Raw genomic sequence first — 18,929 nt, 5'->3', positions numbered from 1 at the left:
GTTCTGACTCTATTTGACTTCCTATGTCAGTGTAAGAGTGGTGGACTCGTAATCTGGGGTTTGCGTCCCCGCTCCTCCACGTGCAGCTGCTGGGTGACCTTGGGCTAGTCACACTTCTCTGAAGTCTCTCAGCCTCACTCACCTCACAGAGTGTTTGTTGTGGGGGAGGAAGGAAAAGGAGATTGTTAGCCACTTTGAGACTCCTTAGGGTAGTGATAAAGCGGGATATCAAATACAAACTCCTCCTCCTCCTCTTGTTCTTCTTTCTATGAGAGAGTGCTGGACTCCTGGACACCTAAAATAATACAAAATAACCTACCAGTACCTGGCTTCCATTTATCCTGGGAGCCTTACATGAACACTCTCCTGCTGCATCCCCTATCAGTACCAACTAGGGTCCTCCAGCTGGTGTTGGCCTTCAGCTTCCAGAAGTTCCAATAGCACAGCCAATGGACATGCATGATAAGAATTGTCCAACAACATCAATGGGGGTTACATGTTTCCCATCCCTGACCTCAGGAGAAACAAACAAATCTCTCTCAACAGCTGGGTTTAGGGACCTGAAGACAAGCACTGTAAGAGAGATGGGGCTGGAGAAGTGATGGAAGAATGTGTTAAATGACTCCATTGGTTCACGTTCCCTCCTCTGTTTAGTGGGGGAAACTCTCATGGATTCTGCACAAGGGCTACTAAAATTCTAGAACATGTCTTGTTCTTGCCCTTTTATTTCTGGATGCTTCCAGGCTGTGGCTATTTTGGGATGGAATTTGATCATATACTGGAAAATTCAGGTTACACAAATCTAGCTGACTTACACAACAAATCTGCTTCCCCCAAAGAGCAGACTTTCTCCTATTTGCATTGGTAAAATGTGAAATAGCACTTGATTTGATATAATTTCATCTAACCTCCCTGCAAACAAATCAGGACAAATGCCTGAGAGCTTGTAACAGTGAGTGGATGAATAAAAAAGGGCCAACAATGATGCCCAGGAGGGCAAGAAATACTTGATAGGCTTGACAGCCTCTGCTTCTTGTCCTGCCCTGAATTGCCAGTCTATGGCTAGATCTAGAAGCATTTCAGTTAAACACATTGTAAACTCATATGGGGAAATCCAAAAGGGAAAGATGGGACTCCACAGCCCCATGTGGTGTCACAGTATTATATCACATATAAAACACTTTATCTAGCTGAGTCCTAGCCCTAGAGTTTCTCTGCCAGTCAGCCCAAATGATTTGGCTGCCAATTAAGCCACCACTATCTTTAGCCCCAATCCCTCAATAATTCCTAATGTGTTTTTAATAAGTCCATAAATCAACCCCTGCATGTTTCTTATCACCAGTGGTTATATTATTTTCCATGAGACAGGCAGTGACTCCAATTACCATCGAAAGGGCACGAAGACAAGGATTATCTGAGAATGGGATAATTATTACATGCTAACTGGGAACATTTTTATTACTCTGTGGAAAGACAACTGTCTCGCACTTGTCAAGAGTTCTTGTGGATCTTGTGCTATTCTGAATTTATCCACTTCGTGAAACCCTGGTTGTGTCAGAGCTCTCAAGAAGTACCTAAAGTGGAAGATTATATACTGTAGGTATGAGAGAACTACTGAGGTGTATGATTGCATGACCTATCTATTGGGCAATAGTTATGAATAATCTCTGGTCATTAAACCCTCAGTCTGAGGAAAGTACCTCTACCTTGTCGCTGTGACAGAACAACTTGAAAAATGCTATTTTAATGAAAATGTTTCTTTTTGTCTGGATGGGATATAAACCTTTTATTTCCCTTTTTGAAGAGGGAAATGTCTGTTTAAGCAGAACCCTCTGGAGGCAGAAAGAATCCCATTTTGACAAATATGTGTTTTGTTGGGATGATTATAGCCAGGAGCCTGATCCCAATCATTATGTGCAACAAGGGCAATGGAAAGGCCACACAACACTAGACCATTGGGAATGTTTGAACAACTTGCCTCAATCCACTGTGTTTCAAGAAAGCTATGCACAAAACTCTTGAAACTCCCAGCGATTTTGTCTTTCGCTTATCCTCTGTCTGTTTGGATTCCTGTTAGGTTATAGAAGTGGAGGCCGGTCCACCATTTTGCTTCACCTGCTCTGAGGAAGCAAGAGGTAACATACGCACAAAGCTGCAGTTCATTGGTAAGAAAGGTAATCTTTAATAACGTCTTCTCCATTTCCTATGACATTGACATATTGGAACCCAAATCAACCAGAAATAAAAATAAACAAGTGTGCCCTAAAATGTTGTAGATTAAAATTCGCTTCGCATTAATCATCTAACATGCAAACAAGGAATGGTTTATGCGCATGCATGAATGTCACCATGTGCCAAGATGTTAAGGAAGGGCCATGACTGAGTGTGGAAGCATCTGCTTGCATGCAAAAGGCCCCAGGTTCAATCCTTGACATCCCCAGTTAGGGTTGGGAGTGTCCCATGGCTGAAGTTCTGGAGAGCTGCTGTCAGTCAGTGTAGACAACACTGAGTTAGACGGGCCAATGGTTTGACTCAGTATAAGGTCACATCCATACCAGACATTGAAAGCACGTCTATACCACATTAACAGTCATGGTTTGCCCCAAAGAATCCTGGGTACCACTGTTTAGCTCTCACAGTCCTACAATTCCCAGCACCCATAACAAACTACAATTCCCAGAATTCTTTTTTTTGGGGGGGAAACAACTGTTAAAGTGGTATACAGTAGTGCTTAAATGTGTGGTGCAGATGTGACCTACCGTAAGGCAAATTCCTATGTTCACACCGTCTCAGAATGGTTTTAAACCCTCTTGTCTGTGTTTCCCCCCAGTTATGATAATTGCATTGCCCTCGGGAATTCTCTAACTTGCCCAGAGGAGGAAGAGCGAGGACATTTGCTGGGACTTAGGGATGCCACATGCTCACGTTGTGGTAGGAAAGATTTATTTTTACCATTAATACTGCTGGTGATGGGGCATGATCTTTCGAGGAGGGGCAAATGATGCATTGTTTTGTTGCCTTATAAATCATACCAAGAATGCTACTTAAGCTAATGAAAGTGACAGAGGTTATGCATAACTCAGGCACCAGGCAGAACTCTGTGACTCGAAAGATTCATAATTTAGAATGGGGATGTGAAAAATGCGGAATGTAACTGGTAAGGGACCCCGTCCTGCTTTAGCAGCTATGGCTTCCCCCAAAAGAATCCTGGGAACTGTAGTTTGTTAAGGGTACTGGGAATTGTAATTCTGTGTAATTCTCTCAGCAACCTTAACAAACTACAGCTGAATGCTCTGCGACACAGTTAAATCCCAGGATTTCAGACAGCTGAAAATATTAACAGTTACTGGGGCTGCAAGGCTTCGGCCCAAACAATGCATTAAAAAACGTGACAATGGATTGTTTAAAACTGCTTTTCATAAAAAACAACAACAACATACTTATCAGAAGGGCAGGCAGCTGGTGCCCTCTTAGCAAAGGCATTCCCTGCCCTGCAGTCTTTTATTCCTATGTAAATTTATGCATATCAAATCTGTTAAAACTCACATGGTTAATTGGCTAGCATTTCTCCAATCTAAATAATAATAGTAGTAGTAATTTTAGCTGTTCTTATTTTTATCTGTAAGCTGCCTTGAGTCCCCTGTTAGGAAAAAAGGGCAGGGTATAAATAAATGAATAACAATATTAATAGTTGTAATAATAATCATTTCAGTCTTAAGAGAGCTCAAGGTGTGACACAAATATTACCTCAGCAGTCTTTATAGCATCCCTATATTATCTTTCGAAATGTCCCTTTCTCATATCAGTTAGCAACAAGGCTTTTCCCTAGCTGCCTTTGATAAAGGAAAGTCGGCCAGATCTTCAAAAGAATGGCTTTTTGCTAGCTAAGATATACCAAGAAGTATTACTTGGGTCAGCAGCTTATGTTTTTTAGTGCTGTCTCAACCCCAGGCTGCTTTTATGGAAACTCAAGCTGTGAATTGCTACCACGACTGCTGTAGCGACGATTAATTTTGGTTGATCTACCTCTTTCTCAGTGGGTTGCACTTATGTCCCATCGACCTCAACCAGCTAAGGGGTGGCTCCATCTGTCATTGGCTGCGGCTCTGCTTCCTGTGGCTCACTCTGCCTGCCACCTCACCAGTCCCAGTGGGCACCAGACAGCACGGACAACTGTTAAAGCAACCCAGCAGCCGATCTCACATTTGCACCTGATCATTCCACAGTTAACTGACCCCTTTCAAACTCCAGCGCATCTGTAACATGCCCATGTGTGTTGTGTAGGATTGGTTGGCATCTGGAGGAGTGTGCCTTTGGGGGGGGGGCGAGGTCAAACTGTTAGAAGGTTACAGCGTCTGCTGTGACTGTAGAGACCAATACGGGAGAGACATGCTTTGTTGCAGCTGGGGTAGATAAAGGCATCTGGTTGCACTGCTGCAGATGCAACATGGTGTTTCTCCACTCTGCGCTCCTCCCAGCGGTCGCTGCTGTGGATACACAACCTCATAGAATCAAAGAGTTGGAAGGGACCCTGAGGATCATCTCATCCAAGGCCCTGCAAATCAGGAATAGGCAGCTGTCCCTTATGAAGACTGAACCTGCAACCTTGGTGTTATCAGCACCACGCTTTAACTAGTTGAGCTATCCACCACTGATTGTTTGTCACCTGGCACTGTAGTTATCTGCAAGATATTCCTACGTAGTCGGGTTGATATATCCAACCTTCATGTCATGTTTGCATACATCTTTGTGACACAGAGTTGGTCCCTGAAGTCAGCTCCTTCTAGGGCAGGCATAGGCACACTCCAGATGGTTTGGGACTCCAAACCATCATCTGTGACCACTGGTTCTGTTAGCTAGGGATCATGGGAGTTGTAGTCCCAAAACATCTGGAGGGCCGAGTTTGCCTATGCCTGTTCTAGGGCATGTCCTTGAAACGATCACCCTCGGGAGGTTGTGGACTCTTCTTGCTTGGAGGTTTTTAAGCAGAGGTTGGACAGCCATCTGTCATGGATGCTTTAGCTGAGATTCCTGCATTGCAGGGGATTGGATTTGATGACCCTTCCAACTCTTCAATTCTATTATTCTATCCTTCCATCTTCTATTCTGTGGACGATGGCCAAGCCATCGTAGACATCGCCGATCCATGTTATTAAAAGACTGTTGAAGTTTCACATAGCAGGCTTTCTAACTGGTGTGCTTCATACTATAATGTCTTCCCTCTATCTCTGTGTGGACTTCTCAGATAGACTACAAAGGTCCCCTAAGCAGCACTTCCACAGCAGCAAAAGTAGGTCAGGAAAGCATTCTGAAGATCACTGTGTAGCTTCTTCTATTCTGCGTAGGCCCCGTGCAAATGTTTTGTGTTGTGTCCAGCCAGAGAAGGCACGGGGTGTCTGCTGTTGTTCAGCATTCCACAATATTTCCCCGGGGCCATCTGAGTGACAGCTCGAAGCAGTGGTAAATGTGACAAGGAGAAGCCTCCCTTTGCAGGGCACTTAAGGGTGGTGTGGAGATAGCCGAATTTTCAGGAGAGGCTTGCTTCAGGGAAGAAGAGATTGAGAAATGAGCAGCCCACACAATAGAGGCAGGGGAGGGAGCTCTTTTTGCAGCCTAAACAATTTTGCAAGAAAGGAGTCAGGAGAGAACAGGTGGGGAGAAGAGAACCGCCCTAGATAAATACAGGAGGTGGGGTGGGACTGGGAGGAATCCAAAACTATAGGTTTTCCTCTGAAATGTAAGCTGTTTGATTGAGTGGCCTTGCCCATAAAGAAATCTCTGTGTGGCTTTGAAGGGTCTTTATTAACATAAAGGGAGTTCACAGACTTCCCCTTCTCTTCCCCACCCCAGCCCTTGTTTTTTTAGGTGGGTCAGGGATTTTCCTCCCAGGGAGCCTTGAAGGAGGAGACAATGCATCTGTTTCGACAAAAGAATTTTTTTTAAAGTTGCCATTGTAATACAGGAGAGGCCTGGAAAAGTCATTGTTTGTTTAAAGAGAAGTTTGGGGTCTAGAGAAGAGAGCGAAGGCCACCCACTTAAAACAATGCAAAAGGCCCCAACAGCTCTTCCTTGTTTCCCTGCCTTTCCCCTGAACTTCTATTAGTGTGGTGGTTTTAAGAGGCTGGAATATTTATGTGTGGTGATGATGATGCAATGGGTACCATGTTTTCACATTATGTATTTAAAGTAGGTGATGATCCTTCCGATTGCCTGTAAATATTCTCTGATGCAAAACCTCGAGTTGCTGCAGTGTTCAGTTAGTTGCAGCACAGTTTAATGTGTGTTTGTTCAGCACTAAGCCCCACTGTGTTCAGAGGAATTAAGAAGATAAAAACATGAGAACAGCACTGCTGGGTGAGGCCAATTCAGTCCATCAGCCTGTCCTCATACTGGCCAACCAATGTCTGTGAAAAGCCTGCAAACAGGACCTGCGATTCCCAGAAACTGGTATTCGGTTCGGTACAGGCAGAACATAGCCATTGCGGCTACCTAAGTGGGCATAGGACTGCAGCCTTAGTTTACTTAGATTAACTGATTTTAAAACATTCCAATGAACTAAAAAAGTGCCCTTGATCAAATCACTCAAATATTTTTAATGCAACTATATGTAAAAGCTGCAAATGGCAAAACGCCGGCTTAAAAGCCACATTCTCTAAAGTGTGAGAGACAAGCGTTCTGTGACGATGTCAAAAAACAACAACCCAAGACATTATTTCTTTTTTAGAACTATTATTTTTCTTAGCTGCAGATTTATGCAGATTTAATTAATTGACTAATTATCTTGGCTGACAAGCCTAGTGAAAACCTGTCTTTGAAATCCTGGGTGGGCAGAACCGGTTGTAGTCAATCATTGATGAGGGAGAATATTTGTGAAGGACAGAGCTATTAATGATTGATAGGCATGGCAGCCACACAGAATCTCAGTGTTCAGATGCAGCATACATTTGAGTCCTATAAGCTGGAGGCACACTAAAGGAGGTGCAGCCTGCTTGGGAGCTTCCACGAGACAGTTTCGCTAGCGTGCTGGGAGACTCGAGTTCAAATCCTAACTCAGCAATGAAGCTGACTATGTGACCTTGGGCCAGTCATGGTCACTCAATGAAACCTACCACTCAGGGTTGTTGTGAGATAAAAAATGGAGTATGTATTGGTGGGTGGGGTTCTAGGTATGTCACCGTGAGCTCCTTGGAGGAGAGGTGGGATATAAATGTAATGATAGATAATAGATCTGGTTGTTGGCCTTTGGAGGCAGAATGCTAAACTGGACAGACTTCTGTCTGACCTACCAGCCTCACACCTCAGAAATGTCACCATCATTCCTGGAACCTTATAAAGCTGTGCGGCTCCCTCTCGCCTCTTTCCCGAACTACACATCACACTGTTTTGAAGCACAATCCATTTTGCTGTCTTTCAAAAAGCAGAGAAATGAAATGGACAAAGCTGTGCCACTTTTGATAGGAAGAAATGTTGACCAGAGCTCCTTTCTCCTCCTGTCAAGTCGGGATGGAATAGAGGGCTATGGTAACTTGCAGAAGGGTCGAGAAAAGGGGAGAAAGAAAAGAAATATGCTGCTGGGCTGAGTTGACTCAAAAACGACATCAATGAGGAAAAGAAAATTGTAACCTCAGATGGGAATTCAGAAGAGGGTTGACTTGCACAGCACCCTGTCTCATGATGAAGAGAGCTGGATCCAGAAGAAAATCTACAGCACCTTTGCTCGATTGCGGGGCAGTGTTAATAAAAATGGGGAGAGCTGGCCAGATATTGCTCAAGGTGAATGCATGGCTTACAGCTAACCTGATCTCTGATCAGCAGGTTCCATTCTCAAACTTTGGAGATTCAGATCTACATCCAGAGATTAAGCCTGCTGAAAAGTGTGCCAGAAGGAACATCTGTTGTCTGATGTGCTGCAAGACTGTGGATGTGAGAGAAAGCTTGTGCCTATAAAACATAAATCATGGTAACTGCCCTCTAAAGCAACCTGCTACCTTTATATACACAGAGAGAGCAATGAATGTTTCATGAAATTCAGCTGCCATGCCAAGTTGGAGCAATTTTACCCACCTTGAGTTTGTGGTTAAAATTATAAAATGCCACCGGTTGTAAAGTCAACTCATAAGGAACTTACAGTCTCTTTGTTAACAGCTGCAAGGATGTTGTTTGCCCCCTCCTTGGTACGTATGGCTTAATAAAGTTTAGGACTTTGCTGTAACGGCAAAAAAATACCATCCAAGAGCGAGTATCGCCAGTGAATATGGAAATAAATTCTGGGCAAACTGGTTGCCCATTACGCAATACAGAATTGCCAAGAAAATAATTACCTCCAGTGAAAGCATATTCAAGTAGGTTTTGAATTCTTTTAAAATAAATATTGTAATGGTATGTTAATTCACATCTCTGTGTAGAATAATATGATATGGAGTACCTTTCCCACCCCCTGGAGCAGAGTCTTGTTGATTATTGTTTAATAGTTGTGAAATGAGAAAATTTTATAAAATGATAAAATGTGAGCAGCTTAACAGCAGCCAAAATTGCTGTCCTTCCCTTGTGATTCTAAGCACAAAAAACTCAAATGAGATCTATGTGACTTTCTTCCTTTCAACTAAAAGACCAGAGGGACTTTTGAACTTGAGACCTTTTTACAAGCAAGGCAAGTGCTCTACCCTTGAGCTATGGCCCTTCCCCTGAACCTTACTGCTCCTATAAATTATATTTAAAAGTATCCATTTCTCTGTGAAGCCGTTATCTGACTCTTCCCTCTGGTTCTCACCATATTTGTGAGCTGAACCATATATGCAATGTGTAAGGGACTCAAGACTTTTTTTGCCAGTTTAATGGGCTAACACAGCTATCCCTCTGGAATTTGAACTCTGCGCATGCACACACACCATTCATGAGCTACCCTTCAGCATAAGCTCCCAGGGTGATTTTCTATTGAAAAATAAAACACTACAATAAAAGCATCAACAGTGGAACAGTACAAAGCACAGGAGTAGCAGCCTGCAAGCTCGTCCTCGTAAATCCTCTGCTTATTGGACTAAAGCTGATTCTAAAGCTCTGCCTAGTTTCCTTCCAGCGTAGCCAACAGCCAATATATCAAAATGAAGTTCCATAGCAAACGATGGTAAGGAAACAACACCATGATCAGCAAATGTGGAATAATCATCCCCTTGCAATCGTTCCTTTCTGTCTAAAGTCTTTTAAGTTGTGACATCATTGAACTTTGCTTGGTGGGGCTCGAAGTCTAAGAATACATTTCCTTTCCCACCACTTTCAACACCGAGAGCATAGTAGCAGGGTTTTCCTGGTGGAAGTGAACTCCCTGTGCATAGATGTTTTACAACTGGCAAAAGCCACACCTCGGCGCAAGATAAACAGAACACTTTGTATCTGCTTAGGAGTTCTGTGTACTCTGACCCTTGCGTCAGCCTTTGCTCCATGCTGGATGCCTCCTTTTGCTGTGGAAAGCGGAGCACAGCTGGGCTGCTGTTAAGGGGTGAGTATGTCATAGGGAGAATCAGGCATGAAACTCTGCCAAGGACAGATTTTTTAAAAGATATCATCCTTGAGCAGAATCCTTTGCACTCAAACGCAATTTCATAGATGCTTACTTACAGCTGAGTCACCTATTATTATGCGCCCTCCGCTGCAGCGGGGAGGCCCAGCAGGGCTCAGCCCCATCCCTACATACTTTGGGGGGACTGAGCTGTCCTCAGCCCCATAGAGTTGATGCCTTTGACACCGGGGACAGATTCAGCTAAATTGTGCTAGTAGGAAACAGCACGAGACTCCTGCTAGCTCAACAGGACTTCCTCTCCACATTGTGCCCATGCCCCTCCAAATTGGTTCAAGGAGGGAGTGTCATGAGAACCCCCAGAACAGCATGTGGGAGCAGGAGGAGGAAGTTGGGTGTCATTCTGTCTGGCAAGCAGAAGTTCTTGCGCTGATAAAGCAATAATAACAGCATGAAGTTGAATTCCATCCCATAGTTAGAAACCATTCAAAGGGGTTTCCAGTGCTCACCCAAAGTTCAGCTTCCATGGAATAAAGTTCAGAGGACACTGTAGTGTCTTTAGGATATATGGTTTTATTGACACATATAGACATACCTTGGGAGTCAAACAAAAATCTGTTCTGAAAGTCCGTTTGACTTCCAAAAAGTTCGGAAACCAAGGCCCGGCTTCTGATTGGTTCCCGATTGCGCAGGCACACTGGAAACTATAGTGGAAGCTGCGCTGGATGTTTGGCTTCCAAACAAAGTCCAAAAACTGGAACACTCACTTCTGGTTTTTGATTGTTCAGGAGCCGGAATGTTCAACTCTCAAGAGGTACGACTGTATATACAACCTGAGCATAGGATGGAGGGGCTCACAGCATTGCCGTCCTGAAAGATCTTGTTTTGACATTCTTTGCAGCTTTGGATGCAGCATGGAGCAAGCTTCGTCTCCATCTTTTAGCCCAGGTCACACATCACTCGGAGGATTATTCTGCTACCTAGCAGCTAGGGTGGGGAGGGGGAGGCCCACTCATTTGTTCTATGGCACGGAGCACCTTCTTTGGTTATGCTAATCATGGCGATTAAGTAGCCAGCCAAAGCCATTACCTAGACAAAGGAACAGGTTCAGCAGCTCACACACATTCTAGGCCCACAGATACAGGATCCCAACACCTGGAAGGGACTCAGGGCATTGTTCACACTGACCCCCCACCCCCAAACACATAATTATAAAAATGAACTTTTGACCAGTGCAGATACTTGTGGCTTCAGCACCAAGTCAGGTGTCTTCAATGCCCACTTTCCCTTAATAACCAGTCTGGATAAGAGTTCTGGTGGACTCAAAGATCGGTTGCACCACCAACTTCATTATTTTTAATTTTTTGCTCGCCTTTCACCAGAAGGCCCCAGGAAAGGTTACAGCATATAAAAACACAACCAAAACAATAAAACAGCCACCGCCCCACTCATAACCTCAAACTAAATAATCCTTCCACACATTACAAGGAGCAGACTGAGGCTAGAGTGCAGAGGTGCATGTTCAGCATTTGACAAAGGCTGTGGTGCTGTGGGTTAAACCACAGAGCCTAGGGCTTGCTAATCAGAAGGTCGGCAGTTCGAATCTAATGGGGTGAGCTCCCGTTGCTCGGTCCCAGCTCCTGCCAACCTAGCAGTTCAAAAACACGTCAAAGTGCAAGTAGATAAATAGGTACCGCTCCGGCGGGAAGGTAAACAGCGTTTCTGTGTGCTGCTCTGGTTCACCAGAAGCGGCTTAGTCATGCTGGCCACATGACCTGGAAGCTGTATGGCGGCTCCCTCGGCCAATAACGCGAGATGAGCGCCGCAACCCCAGAGTCAGTCACGACTGGACCTAATGGTCAGGGGTCCATTTGCCTTTACCTTTATGGTGCCAGCCGCAGCTCTGTGGGGAGGGAGTCTTGCAACAACTTAGTAGTCACCGACAACTTCCCTTGCATAGCTTTTTGGTGCATTTCTCCCTGAGAAAAACTTTTTTATTTATTTGGCAAGCAGTGGATCTGCAAAGAGAACCCCAGCAGATGACCTCATTGTCCCTGCGGTGAAATAAGGAGAAGACCCCACCCATCTCTCTTCTGCCACACCAGCTTTTGTGTTTAGTTCTCTGTGTACAAATCAGCAAGCACACCTTCTTTCACACACATGCTTGTACACAGGTAGAGGCAGGGTGTACCAGTGTGTTCAATGTAATGTGTGAACAAGCCCTTGTGTGGCCGTTGTTTGGGATCTTTCGGATCCAGAAGCAGACACCTCAATGTTTTGAAGACAATTTTGTAAAGGACAAGTCAATATAAACCTCTCTGTCATTTTTTGGGGGGTGTGTGTGTGTGTGAATACCACAGGAGAAGCCAAAATAATTTCTTGCTTTTTTATGACCTGTGGTGTTGGGGAGGAGATTCTTTTGTTTTTATTTTATCCTGTTCCATTGAACAATCACCCCCCCTCTTTTCTTTTTGCTTCTTCCAGGAGGAAATATTTTCATTTTCTTAAATAGGTTGCCTTTCCTGCATGACAACCACTAGGTGACATAATAATTTGTATTGGAAATGTTCCTTTCTTGGAGTAAAAATCAGCTTCAACTGCATTCCAACATTCTGGGTGCATTGCCAGTTTTGGTTATCAATGGACTAAATAATTCAAAACTTGGTGTCATTAAATGGAGCGGTGGGAGGTGTAACTAAAATGAATTTTCAGCCATGCAGCTGGTATTTTAACCCACAGGAATCTGAATGCATAATGTCTAATTGGGCCTCTATATTTGTGGTTATTATCAAGTATAAAAAGGTAATCACGGCAAATGTTCTTCAAACACACTGCTATATGTTTTAACTCAGAAGTACGTCCTTCTGTATTCAGTGAGGTTTACTCTCTAAGTGTCATTTAGGGAGGCAGCTTCAGGTCCAAAAATATGCAAAGCCAAGTCTTGAATCAGAGAATTTCAGGGTTGGACATGACCTTGGAAATGGTGACTCATACCTACTGGAACTGGTAGGGCAGATGATATTATTATCCCAGTGCCACAATGGGTCAATGGGTCTGGCTGTTAACCAGAAGGTTGCTTCAAGCTCTCTGCATGGATGGCTGTTGGTAGAATTCCTGCATTTGAGGGGTTGGACTAAATGACCCCCAGGGTCCCTTCCAACTCTACAAGTATATAATAATAATAATAATAATAATAATAATTCCAAGGATCTCAAGTTGGTGGACATGGTTCTACCCCTCACTATTTTATCCTCACAACAATCTTGTGAGGTAGGTAAGACTAAGAAAAAAACGACTGGGTTACAATTATATGGTGTTTATTTTCTTATATTAGGTAGGGTTTTTTCTGATTGTTAGATGAAGGGTGCTCTAGAAATAATTCCCATTATCATCACTCATCAACTACAAACTCATACACTCCAATATGCTTCCCTGTTTGCCAGAACAATTCCTATTTCTCCTGGTAAATCACTGTCCCTACTTTCCCTCTATTTTTATTTTTTTTTGCTTGCTAGGGATGCATTGCTAAACATATGTACGTGTGACTTTCTCATGTCTTCAGGGTTTAAAGCTTCAGAAGTTAAATCTCAAGAGTTGTGAACAGATGCATGTATCCTTTAAGGGTACCAGGTAGTGTACATTCTGCCATTTTCCACACTGGAGCTGCTGAAATCATTATCATCTGTAGAGCACTTTCAAGTGTTTAAAATGCTTCACACAAATTGTCACCCTTACAAGCGCCCTAAAAATTAAATCAGTATTAATACCCACCTCCATCACAAACAGAGAGGGGAGAGGCTGAGGGAGAGAACAGCTTGGCTAAGGCCATCCAGTGAGTACACGGGAGAGATAAAAGGTAAAATGGGACACGGGTGGTGCTGTGGTCTAAACCACTGAGCCTCTTGGGCTTGCTGATCGGAAGGTCAGCGGTTTGAATCCCCAAAATGGGGTGAGCTCCCGTTGCTCTGTCCCAGCTTCTGCCAACCTAGCAGTTTGAAAGCATGCCAGTGCAAGTAGATAAATAGGTACTGCTGCGGTGGGAAGGTAAACAGCATTTCTGTGCGCTCGTTTCCCTCACGGTGTCCTGCTGCGCCAGAAGCGGTTTAGTCATGCTGTCCACGCGACCCAAAAAGCTGTCTGTGGACGAACGCCGGCTCTTTCGGTCTGAAAGCGAGATGAATGCCGTAACTCCATAGTTGCCTTTGACTGGACTTAACTGTCCAGGGGTACTTTACATGGGAGAGTTGAGATTTGAACATCTCTTTAGTCATTCCTTGCTGTGTTTTCTTACTGTAAGGGAGAGAGCTGGATCAGCAATGAAAGAAGTTAATGACAGTGGCGAACGGTACTGCTTGGCTGCCTGGGAGCAGGGCATCGCTCTGCAGCATGCATGCATCCTGACGCATGCGTCGTGATGTCACGGCGCACGACACGTGTGCCAGGACGAGCCAGGACGGACTGCGCATGTCCGCACATGCACAGTCCGTCTGGGTTGGCGCTGTTGCTCTGCTTGGCCGGCGCTCTGCTTCTTCCTGCTTGGGCGGAGGAGGTGAGGGGTAGGCCAAGGGCCGGGAGCGCTGCCCCCGCGCACTGCCCCTGCCAGAGTGGAGCTAGGGGCGGCCCGTCCCCTTCGCCCCTCCCTTGCTACGCGCCTGGTTAATGATAAGAGATAGGCACCCCTGTTCTGTGAAAGCAGCCAGCTTTCGAAGGTGACTCATCCCTCTTCCTAACCACAGCTAAAGGTGAGGGAGGCCTTATCTGAGGCTTCTGCGTGTGTGCCTATGTGTAAAATGCAGTCTGCGTCAGAGAGGGTGCTCCCAAGTGAGGGTTGGAGTTTGTGTACACACCACATGTCTTTCCCCAAAGAATCTTCAGAACTATACTCACGGAGCTACAATTCCCAGCACCCTTGATAAACTACTGTTCCCAAGATTCCCCCCCCCCCATGGGCTTTAAATGTATGGCATGTACACACCCTGATATCGCAAATGGCCCTCACAGAGTTGCTCAGAGGGGAATGCGGCCCTCAGGATGAACAATTTCCCACACCTGGTGTAGGCAATCCTGAGCTAGGTGGACCAATGGTCTGATAAGACAGCTTCCTGTGTACCTATATATTCATTTTCTGCCATCAGTGAGAAGTCAGAATTCCTCTTGGTATCAAGGAGAGAAGTTCAGCCCCTCCTCTGAAGGCAAACCGTTCTTGACAGGGTAAAGGTGGAGTTTTTGGCTGGCAAGACGAACACTGTGCCAAAGGTCAAGAAAGAGTGCATGCAAAGGCTTTTTGTCCTCTTTCGTTCAGATTGCCCATAATAACATCTCGTTGCAGGTGTGCAAATAAGTACAAGGAAGCCATAAACCCTGCTACGTGCTCAATCTTCTGCACACCAAGCCACAGCGAGGAACTGAAGCATGAGCACTGCCCGACAAGACACATTTGCCTGGGAACCACATCCGATTAGCTCCCTTTAGATAACTCTAGAGCTATTTGAGTAGCTGATTTGCCACAAGGCAGATATTAAATCCTAGCATGAAGCTCGGAGCAGCAAAGCAGTGAAACCGGGGCACTTTCTCTGAGCTGGAGCTGGAGGAATTGGATTTCGCGGGGAGGGCTAAGTCTGCGTGTGGCCTCAGTCGCTGCCGCCTAATCGCTTACTGTATGCGTCTGGCTGTTTCCAGCGCTATGGCAAGATTTGAAATATGGCGTGGAAGACTGATCCTTGCCTGGAAACTGAAACTTAACTACAGTGGGAGCTGCAAGTCAACATGCATCTGTGTCAGAAGCAGCAGAAGCCGCTTAGAGCTGTAGGACAGCAATCTGTAATTATGGTAATACCACGGCCGGCAAACTCTGTGGGTCAAAACACCAGCCACTCCGATTGCAGACTTGTCTCCACCAGCACCTACAGCTGCAAAGAAGAATCTTCACTTCCTTGAAGCATTTTTTTAAAAAAATATCAGGGGTGGCTAAGTCCCAAGAGGCTGCAATCTACTTACAGAATTAAAAACTGGTAGTGATCTACCCCCTTTTTGGGGGTTCAGGTCAAGGTTGTTGAGCTTTTTAGGGAGGAGGAGGAAAGCCCCGTTTTTAGGGGTTCAGATCAAAGTTGTTGAGCTTCATTTAGAGAGGAGGAAAGCCACATTTTTGGGGGGCACAGGGCAAAAATGTTGAGCTTTTTTTAGGGGAGACAAAGTTGTTGAGCTTCTTTTGGGGGGAGCCAGTGATCTACCAGTGATCTACCACAGACGTCCAGTGATCTACTGGAAGAGCATGATCTACCTGTTGGACGTGCCTGACTTATGTAAAACGAGGGACACAATCCGATTCACAAAAAGTGAATCCCTAAATCACACCTGCACTGTACATCTAAAGCACTGTTGCACCACTTTAAGGCTCACGTTTTCTCCTAAAGGATCCTGGGAACTGTTGTTTGTTAAGGACCTCCTAACAACTCTGAGCAACCTTAACAAACTGCAGTTCTTAGGATTCTTTGAGGGGAAAGCCATGACTCTGGGGTAAGAGTGCTTTAAATATACATTGTGGTTGTGGCCACAGTGAAACATCCAATTCAAAATGCAATTCTTCTGCGCCAGGAAACAGAACAATCCCTAAGTAGCCATTTGCCAAACTAGTTATTTATTTATAAAAAAATGTTTATATACCACTTTATCACAAGAAGAAATATATCAAAGTGATTTACAGTGAGAACACAGAAAGCATACAATAAAAACCATATACAGTAAAAGAAAGTTATAAACAGACATCAATTAACCATGGTGGAAAGATGTGTTCTTAATTGCCTCCATAGGGCTGGTGGAATAGAAAAGTTTTCGCAGACGTTTAAAAGTGGGCACAGTAGATGCCTATAGAGGTGTAGGGGTGCACCCCCCCCCCATGGATTCATTATCCCGAGACTGTAATTGGCACAGGGCGCTTTCGAAAGGGCAAAAGGGAATTGCTGAAGGAGTAAAGACTTCTTTACATATTTTTAGATAAAATAAATAAATGAAAAAGTTACTCCTGTTTATTTGCCTGACAGTAAAACATGTTTTCGGCACACCCAGGCCTTTGTATGAAAAGAAAAACTGAATAACTGTACACATTACATGGCCGGAGAACCACATTGCAAAATTTGGAGAAATGCAAATTTCGAAGGACGGCTGCATTCCAGCTGGCGCATTGATTTGTAAAATGCTAATTAGGAAGGTTCGCCTTTAAATGCAAATGGAACCATATTTCTCACACCTCTCCCTCCCTAACACTGAGAGTCTGGAGGCGACCTAAGTCTTGTTCCCCAAGAGAGGTTTCTAGCAGAAAACAAAAAGAAAACCGAGTCAGGCGGCAGCCTTGGCTTCCTTTCTGCATTACGTTATCGAGGACAAAGGGGAGTTAGGCGCATGAGGAGCCTGGCTGGAAGCCTATTGTCAGAGAGAACAGATTGGGATGTCTCTGCTGTTTAAATAGTACTGCAGGGGTCAAAGGCAAGGGCTCTGCCGTCTCAGAGGCTGGAGGGTTTACTAGGCAAACCTAATCTCCTGCATCTGGTTGATCTTAACTGCCCTCGACAGCCAAACCAGCTTAACCTGTGTACAAGACCCAATGCAATTTATATCACTCGGTTAATATCCATTGTAGTGAAACTAATCTCCTTAGGACATGTCTGGCCAGCATCTTTCCCCCCTTTCTTTTTTTTTTGGGGGGGGGGTTCACTTGTACCTGGATGCATTGCATTACTAGTTAACTTGTGCTCATATGAGAAATCTTCATGATACTTGTTTTGAACTTTGAATAGACATTTTGGAACAACTTTTGCCCCGGTTGTTGCCTTGCTGCTTTTCCTCTACTCTTTGGAATGGCAAAGAAGCATGGGAATTAATGTACAGTGGTACCTTGGTTCTCAAATGCCTTGGAACTCAAACAACTTGGAACCCAAACACTGCAAACCCGGAAGTAAGTGTTCCGGTTTGCAAACTTTTTTTGGAAGCTGAACGTGCTCCGTTTTGAGTGTTAAGCTTTGAGTGCCACAGTTCCGTTTTGAGTGCTACGCTAAGGTCTGCCTGTTTTGCAATTTATTTTGCATTTCTGTTTTTGTGGCTCTTTTTTCTTTCTTTTTGTGACTGTGTGGAACCCAGTTCACCTACTGATTGATTGACTGTGTGACTGCAGTACATTGTGTATTGCTTTCATTTTATGGATCAATGGTCTTGTTAGATAGTAAAACTCATGTTAAGTTGTTGTTTTAGGGGTTGTTTTTAAAAGTCTGGAACGGATTAATCCATTTTGCATTACTTTCTATAGGAAAGTGCACCTTGGTTTTGGAACACTGGTTTTGGAACGGACTTCCGGGACAGATTAAGCTTGAGAACCAATGTACCACGGTACTATGAAGCATGGTCCAATGTAGTTAAAGAAATGAGTGATGAGGTTCGGCTGTTCTTATTGGAGTTCCTGGGGCCATCCCAGGGGGAGACAAATAGGGTCACCCGCCTTAGGCCCTGTGCTTTAGGGTGTTTGTGTGCCTGGCGCTGAGGGTCAGAGCCAGCAGCCCCACTGTCTGGCCAGCCCTGCTGCCTCCTGCCCAGCCAAGGAGGCTCTCCATCTCCTGTTTCCCTACAGGGAGGCAGGGAAGGAGGAACTGCAGGGCGTCACTGGTACTGCCAACCTCAAAGCAAAAGCAAAAACCCACCAAGCAGGATAGAGGAGGCAGGGCAGCTGTAAAGGAATTAGTGTATTTTAATATTTCTGTTGGAAGCCACCCAGAGTGGCTGGGGAAACCCAGCCAGATGGGCGGGGTATAAATAAATTATTATTATTATTATTATTATTATTATTATTATTATTATTATTATTATTACAGAGCCCAGGTTAGTGGTGTTGAGGAAGCGGTTGGAACTACCATTGCCATGAAGAGAAGGAATGGCAGAGGCAACAATGTGATTTGCCATGCACATCTTACCTGCCAAGGCTGACCCAGGTAATTCCTATTGAATTCTACTCAAGACGAGTGGTGTGTATCCTTTTGTGAATTCAACTACAGGGATTCTAAAAGTCTTATCTGAAGAGAATTTATAATCAGCTCTTCTCAAATTGGAAGTACAGTAGTCATATTAGCGTAAAGCTGAGGGTGGATTTATATAACGAGCCTTTCCTCATTGTACGTGTGGTCAAGCATATGTTTCTAAGGGGAAAGCTCCACGTTCAATCCCTGGCATCTCCAGGAAGGGCTCGAAAAGTGTCCGATCCTAAACCCTTGAGAGCTGCCACCAGCCAGTGTAGAGTTGGCAGTTCTGAGCCAAATGGACCACCGGGTCTAAGGCAGCTTCCTACAACTTTTTATTCACACTCCATAATAAGGTTCCTGTGGAATTGAAAGGGTGACCTGTGCTATGCCGTCCCCAGCTCTCATGATCTCAG

The 18,929-nt window shown here is 44.6% G+C and overlaps 1 protein-coding gene across 4 annotated transcripts in view; it reads left to right on the top strand.

Moving 5' to 3' along the window:
• The window catches only part of LOC118092250 (uncharacterized), a 75,870-nt gene that overhangs the window by 26,019 nt on the left and 30,922 nt on the right, over window positions 1–18,929 (top strand). Inside the window, exons 2-4 of one of the 4 annotated variants that reach the window (XM_088654309.1) lie at window positions 2,078–2,165; window positions 2,831–2,931; window positions 18,373–18,489. The gene's annotated coding sequence lies outside the window, so the exon portion shown is untranslated. Of the gene's footprint in view, window positions 1–2,077; window positions 2,175–2,830; window positions 2,932–18,372; window positions 18,490–18,929 lie in introns of all 4 variants that reach the window. The other 3 variants (XM_088654310.1, XM_035130116.3, XM_088654311.1) reach the window with 3 other exon arrangements.

Source organism: Zootoca vivipara, chromosome 11 (genome assembly GCF_965207765.1).
Source record: "Zootoca vivipara chromosome 11, rZooViv2.hap1.1, whole genome shotgun sequence".
Lineage (NCBI taxonomy): Eukaryota > Metazoa > Chordata > Lepidosauria > Squamata > Lacertidae > Zootoca > Zootoca vivipara.
Note: the sequence above shows the minus strand (reverse complement) of the source record. Positions and strands in the feature narration are given on the sequence as shown.